The sequence below is a fragment of the Mytilus trossulus genome, unplaced genomic scaffold (genome assembly GCF_036588685.1).
Source record: "Mytilus trossulus isolate FHL-02 unplaced genomic scaffold, PNRI_Mtr1.1.1.hap1 h1tg000398l__unscaffolded, whole genome shotgun sequence".
Taxonomy (NCBI): domain Eukaryota; kingdom Metazoa; phylum Mollusca; class Bivalvia; order Mytilida; family Mytilidae; genus Mytilus; species Mytilus trossulus.
Genome location: NW_026963347.1, coordinates 304,188 through 312,507, shown reverse-complemented (window position 1 = coordinate 312,507; position 8,320 = coordinate 304,188).

Sequence of the window (8,320 nt, the reverse complement as noted above, 5' to 3'; positions counted from 1 at the left end):
AAGCATTGGCCGAAAATTGAAGGGTTTGTTAGCATTTATAGCATGGAGAACTTGCATTACAATTCATAAACAATGCGTGTTCGGAGTACTTTTGTGAATGCTTCTTCAGCGGCTTCTGCTTGATCTCTGATTTTGAAATGTCGACTTATTTTTTTTTGTTTTGTTTCGGACTTTTCTCTAATGATTGACATTCTTCCTACACCAATGAATGAGAAAGTTAGCTTAACATGCTTAAGTGGAAGAATCGGAATTACAAATAAATAATCATGCATATTATATATACATACTGAAGCATCGGTATTTCCTTCCAAAAATCACGACTTTGCACGAGTTAACACATACCACTGTATCAATTTGTCCACTATTGCAATTGCTATTGTGACTATGTTGAACGCATCCATCCCATCGAACACGAGATAAAGGATACAACAGATACAGTTAAGTCGTCCTCATATATTGACTTACATCTACACATTGACAATGAGGATCTAAGTAGCAACATTCCAGCAGCGCCTGCATACGGAGTATATATCTTCAAATTGATACGATATCAAGAGCTGGTTAATAACCGCTATTGATGAACAGTTTCACAGATGATATCAGATATGTTCCTTACGTGGTTACTACAACCCCCTTCCCTTTTCATGAATGTGACCTACCGAATGAGACTATTTACCAGGTTTGTTGAAATAACATAAGCAACACGACGGGTGCCACATGTGGAGCAGGATCTGCGTACCCTTCCGGAGCAAATGATACCCCCCAGTTTTTGGTGGGGTTTGTGTTGCTTAGTCTTTAGTTTTCTATGTTGTGTCTTGTGTACTATTGTTTGTCTGTTTGTCTTTTTCGTTTTTTAGCCATTGCGATGTCAGTAAATGCAGTTTATTTTCGATCTATGAGTTTGACTGTCCCTCTAGTATCTTTCGCCCCTCTTTTGCCAAACAAAGTTTACCTTATATCCTCTTCTGCGTTGTGTCATATATTTCATATAACAGCACTAATAAAAAACAGTTTGAGACTGAGGTCAGACTAAGATAACTGTTGACAACAAAAATTTCTGCATTAGTTAGAAAAAATTAAAATACGGTATATATCGCATGCGTCCAAAGCTCTTAAGGATTAATCTTAATCATTTACGCTCAGAGCCTCAGATTTGAAAGACGAGGATGTAAAAAAAACCCAACAGAAACAGTTAAAGAGCTATTCGACCAAAAGAACCAAAAAATAAGACAACATAGTTGACGGTCAGCTGCACCTGGTGGACTTGAAATCTTAGGTTTTTTTAATTTAAATATTAATAATTGGACAATTGAAGGGAATTTGAAGGAATTGCATAATCAAAACTCCTTTTTTTGCTGGCATGGTTTATAAAAAAAGTCGATATAATATATGTTATTTCCAATGTAATTTCAACTGATCTTACGCTTTAATTTGGATATGGACATAACATTGAGAATGGAAATGCGGAATATGTCAATGAGAACAACCCGACCAAATAAAAAAACACAACAGCAGAAGGTCACCAACAGGTCTTCAATGTAGCGAGAAATTCCCGCACCGGAGCCGTCCTTCAGCTGGTCCCTAAACAAATATATACTAGTTCAGTGATAATGAACGCCATACTAATTTCAAAATTGTACACAAGAAACTAAAATTAAATACAAAGGCCAGAGGCTCCTAATTTGGGATAGGCGCAAAAAATGCGGCGGGGTTAAACATAAAACAGTCTTTTTGAAGATGTGTGCAATAAGGATGATTTCCGTTACAATTATAATTGATTTCTAATTATTATCAGTGTCACAAAACGGATATACAAAAGAGCGGACGGTATGATACTAGTATGGGACAAATAGCTGAACACTAATCGAAGAATTTATCCAAAAACACCTGTATATATACGGATAGTCCAAATAATTGGAGCAGGTGGGAGCAGGACTGGCTCATGCATTTTCATCCTGATAAGTGCAACATTCTCAGTGTAACTCAAAAACGCAAACCTTTAGACTTCACTTATAAATTACACAATCACTCTCTAGAAAAAGTTGACTCTACAAAATATTTAGGCCTAACTCTTCAATCAAATTTAAAATGGGACAAACATATAGATAACATGACATCAAAAGCAAATATCAGTCCCTTGGATTTATTCGTAGAAACCTAAAAATAGCCTCTCCAAAAGTTAAAGCATATGCATATAAAGCTCTTGTACGACCAAAATTAGAGTACTGCTCAACAATCTGGGATCCGCATCAAAAACAACAAATTACACAAATCGAAAAAGTTCAGAGAAGAGCAGCACGCTTCTCATGTAATCGCTTCCATAACACCAGCTCAGTTACTGAAATGATGACAGACCTAAAATGGTACCCACTTGAAATTAGGCGCTTTCTTTACAGACTTGGTTTCTTCTACAAAATTATTCATGAAATTGTTGCAGTCCCTACACATAACCTTTTGATACCACTAGACAATAGAACCAGACATAGCAATCCGCACTCATTTAGGCAAATACAAACATCTAAAGACAGTTATAAATATTCTTTTTATCCACGAACAATTATAAATTGGAACTATCTGCCACAACAAATAGTATCATGCAGTACAGTAGAGGGATTTAAGAGTATGATCACAGAATCTGCTCTCATCCCCATATTCTATCCCTAACTATTCTGTTATCAAATGTATATAGTTTTATCAAAATTTTTTTTTTTGAATGTACATACGTTATTTTGGTTTTTTTTCTTGATATTGTTATTTTTGATTTTTTCCTGCTAAAATGTAAATTCTAAATTTTATAGTCGACGCCCGGCGAATAATCTTCAATAATTGAAGGATCGCTAGAAACCTACAGAAGAAGAAGAAGAAGATTATGCCGTCTAGAAAGGCTATTTTTGATTTTCCTGTTACGCCTTCCTGCAAACCGGTTAAACACCGCCAGTCAAGTGAAATAAATCAAGTATTAACATCAGAACAGTTATTAAAAATTAAATTGGAAATATATTATAATTGCTTTCTTTGTTGAAACACCATTTAAAAACAAATAATATAAAGGTCATACAATTATTCAAGCATTTAGGAGACAAAAGTCAAAACATAAAAGCGCTTTAAATGCTGAACTCACCTGAACGTTTGAAAAGTCCTTGATTTATCCCTTGTCTAAAGCGTTTGAAAGATAACGAATTTTGAAGACTTCAAAATGGCGCAAATTTATATTTTATTTATTGTTAAATGGCAAAAACATCAAATTTGTCTGTTTTATAAATTGCAATGAGAATTTTATTTATAGAAAGAATAATATCAAAACAGGAGGAAACATCAGGAATCTTTTACGTGAGTATTTCCTTATATTTGACTTGTTTATCTAGTTTTTGTTTGTATAAGAAAATGTAAACAAAGTATCTACTGGACCCATATGCTCATGTACAAGTTCTATAGCTGATATATATGTTCAAACAGCTCAGTCAATTGTTGATTGTTATACATTTTTTTCAAGTATTCTTTTATTCATATTTTGGACATCTTCAATCGCCTGTCCAAAGCCAAACGGACTCCTCGTTAGGTTTGTCTTGTCTTGACTTAATCTTAATGGTTTATATATTGTTTTTAAAACAAACAACGTATAACATATGTGGACACAACATATAATAAACAGTACTGCCTAGTATACAATATGAATTTGAAGTATACAAAAGGAGGATGATAACAAACATTTAGCGATAATACCGTGTCACAAATATGCAAATGCAGCTATTGTGTTTCTTTGAAACCTACATGTAAATAAGTATCTGTTACTTAGTATTCTTTAATCAAGATACAGGGGCAGATCCAGCCATTTTCATAAGGGGGAACGGGGGTCAAAGCATAAGTTCCAGGAATATACCCCCTCCCTTATCCGCCGCCGAGACATAATATACATAACACCTCATATGTGAAATATTTTACATGTAATGAATCATCATACAATTTCGTGAAAAAACTAAAACTTTAGCATTTTATATCATGTAACTTTACTATTATAAGAACTTGTTCAAATTTCGAAGAATGCTAAAATTTTAGTTTCATAAAGTGAATCTTTTTTTTTTGGCAGCTAAAATTTTAGCCGTAAGAGTTTTGAATTAAAATTTTCGGTAGGCTAAAAATTTAGTTTTAATATATAAATGTATTGTGTATTATATATAAAAAGGGACTGCTAAATTTATAGCAAAGATGTTATTTCTTTTCTTTTTATTGCAGGATGATACTAAACCAGTTCGGAATTTTCTTATCTTATTTCTTTAATAGATAAATTGTATTCAGCTGAATAATTGAAAAGCTGAATGCAGTATCTCTGGCTCAAAAGAAATTAAGGTTTTTCAACATGGCTGCGAATTGTTTCTCTCCATGAAATGGTTATTTAAAAAGATATATGTAAGTAATCATATATTAAATTTAAAACACTGGTTTTTAGCGAAAAAACCTAAACTTTTAGCCATTTTGCAATGATTCAAAACAATCCATTTTGAGAATGAAAATTGCAGTGAATCAAAATTTATTGCAGTCCGTTCAATAAGAATCGTCTGATTAAAATCAAACCTTTCAGCACTCCCATTTTCTGATACCCTAAGCGCGGTATGAATGTAAATGGTAGTAAGTGAGATGTTTGATTTTAATCTGAATTAATTAGAATAGGAGAGCATAGTTGCCCTGTTGTTAAGATCAAAGTTACCTGGTATTTTGTAATACTAAACTTTCTGAAACCACGTCTCTAATATGCATTTAAAAGTATTTTGAACTTTCATTCAAAAGACAGGATAAGAATAAAGTATGACGTCTACTGGTTGGATTTATTTTTACTTTAGACATAAAAGCTGCAAAAACAAAAGCTTGAAATTTCGAAATTTAACATACAAACAATACGGATTTGCATTCGTGGTTCTATAACGTAAGGGATGTAAAAGATGGTTTCATTGGTTTTTATGTGTTTATGGGTTTGTCACTTTTTTGCTTTCCATCTGTCGTTCGATCGTTACCTCGGGACCTTTGATTTATAATGTTCTTTCTTAAATGAGTTTTAAGGCAACAAATATCAAGTCTACAATATGTTTGAAATTGTTCCTATCGTAAACAGGTTCAGTTTTTGATAGATTAGAAATATTTCAAGGACAAACATCTGCGCATTTTCATTGATACGCCACGGTTATTATTTTAAAATTCGATCAATGTATAGTAAAATCATAGGAAACAAGAGGCTCTCAAGAGCCTGAATCGCTCACCTTAATTCTTTTGGTTAAATCTCTCATCAATGATTATTTTGGCTTTTCAATTTATTGAAATGTTCTTTGGATCGTCCTATTTCCTTCAAAAGCCAAAAATAATAATCATTTTCTCCTATGTTCTATTTTAGCCATAGGAGCTATGTTTCTTGACATACAAGGAAATAAAATATAAAATTTATACTAGATACTCTGAAACTCATTTAGCCTAAGTTTGGCTGATATTGATACAGCAGTTTCAAAGGAAAAGATTTTTAAAAGGAAGTCAACCTGATGAACAAATTGTGAAAAAAGTCTTTAAAGGGCAATAACTCCTTAAGGGGTCAATTGACAATTTTGGTCAATTTGACTTATTTGTAGATCTTACTTTGCTGAACATTATTGCTGTAACAGTTTATCTCTATCTATAATAATATTCAAGATAATAAACATTAACAGCAAAATTTCCTTAAAATTATCAATTCAGGGGCAGCAACCCAACAACAGGTTGTCTGATTCATCTGAAAATGTCAGGGCAGATAGATCTTGACCCGATAAACATTATTACCCCATGTCAGATTTGCTCTAAATGCTTTGGTTTTTGAGTTATAAGCCAGAAACTGCATTTAACCCCTATGCTCTATTTTTAGCAATGGCGACCATGTATGTTGATAGATCAAAACTTCGGATACAATTTATAAACTAGATACCCTAAGAAACATCCAGTTAAAGTTTGGAAGTCTTTGGCCCAGTAGTTTTAGAGGAGAAGATTTTTGTAAAAGATTACTAAGATTTACGAAAATGGTTAAAAATTGACTATAAAGGGCAATAACTCCTAAAGGGGTCAACTGACCATTTCGGTCATGATGACTTATTTGTAAATCTTACTTTGCTGAACATTATTGCTGTTTACAGTTTATCTCTATCTATAATAGTATTCAAGATAATAACCAAAAAACGCAAAATTTCCTTAAAATTACCAAATCAGGGGCAGCAACCCAACAACGAGTTGTCTGATTCATCTGAAAATTTCAGGGCAGATAGATCTTGACCTGATAAACAATATTACCAATCTAAATTAAATCGTTTCAACCCCCATGAATTAGCCTAGTATCTCAGATAAGTTCCATTTGTCGGCAAATCAATTTGTCCTAGTTTTACCACCTGAAAAAAGTAAATTACCAAAATATGACTGGTGTCATGAAATAAATTAGTTTTTAAGCCTTCTTTTTAAATTAAAATCATAAAATTTTATAGTATTACTAGATATAAAATATTTGAATACGACATCAATAATCCTATAATGTACATCATTTCAACTGTTCAGTCTTTTGTTTCTATTTTTATAATAAAAAAAGTATTGCATAAGAAAACAACAAGCCCTTCTTAGGCTATAACTAACTATTAAAACCTGACTCAACCTATCATCTACTTCGAAAATGCTTGCAATAAGCCATGAACATTATAAATATGACTGTTTTTTACATTTGTTTTGTTGTTTAAAAACTTTGAACAAGTGATTGTGTAAGAGTTTATAGACCACCTTTTATGGAACTACTTGACATTGGGTATAATTGATATTTTATTATGCAGAATAATTCCAGGAGGATATTACTAATTGGTATTACTAGCAGGCATTAAAAAATTCACATATTACGACAACAACTTGTCACTAAAAATATATATCATGTATATAGGTTGTTTAAATTCTGAAAAATAGCTTTGAATTCCATGTATTTCGCATAAAAAGTTATAACTATCAAATGTTTAAGTTTATGAATAAAGGCTGGCAATGCATAACACATGTAACATTAAGTTGTTTAATAACATTGGCAAACTTAGAATAATCGTATGAATTAAATAATTGTTTATTTTATACAAAGCCTACAAAAAGAAATCTATCATAAAATGATAAAGTTGATATTTGAGTATATCAATATCGTTATCATTTTAATTAAATTTAAGTAACAACAGATGTTCCATTAAAATATTTGACCTGCTTTTCCGGTTTAAAACCATATTCGTTTTTGAAACTTTTTTGTACTGAAATCGGAGTCATTCTGGATATTTTCAAATTTATATATATCTATTTTACATAAAGTGAAGTAGGGAAACGGGGAATGTACAACAGAGATGACAACACCATCAAATACATACACTGTAATATATCATAAGTACAAGCACATATTTCGGTGATAAATTTATTTACGTAATTTTTTATATTTATGTGTTAATTACGGAAAAGATTTGATGCTATAGATTATAAAAAAGGGGATAGTCTAAAAATATTTGTAGTAACAATTTTCACAGACAAATTTAAACAGAACGATCAGACTATAACAAATATTAAGATACGGTTAAAAGCAGTATATCAGTACCATATAACTTCTCACTGAACACTGTACATAAACATTTAAATTGAAGAATAAAAACGCTAACGAATTATCTAATTCCTTAATATCACGTTAGAATTAGCCGTTTTAACTTTATAAGTTATTCCATTTTTAACTTTTAATGTAAGGTCTTCGGTTGGAAAGTTGTCTATGAATCGTATTTATCAACATGGCTCACGACCTGACATCATGAACGATGTGAAGAAAAAAAACAACTATAAAAAATTCACCTGTAATGTCTTATGTTACAAAACTTTTTTCAAGATCTATCCACAAATTAACGTTCTATTTCAACAATTCAGTATCGATGAATACATATTTGCAATTTAAGTAAATAAATATTATTTTCATATTTTCATTAAATGTTTGTAAAAAAACTATGTCAGCCTCTATATTATTTTGTAAAGGTATATTGTAAAGGTAAAAACAAATTTTAAAGTGGATTAAAACACAAAGATACATTAAAGTACTGTAAACTTCGAAGTTGACACCAGCGGTCATTACAGTACCTTAATCTATGTCAAACGAAACGATTTTGAATTGAAAATTATCATATTCCCCGAATTTGATAGCAAAATATCATCTTCAACGTCACATGTCATAAACATAATATACATTCTTAACTAACTTAGTATTCAAGGGTTTCAGTTGATACTTAGAATTTGCAAAACGTCACCATTGTCAAAAGTTGATGAA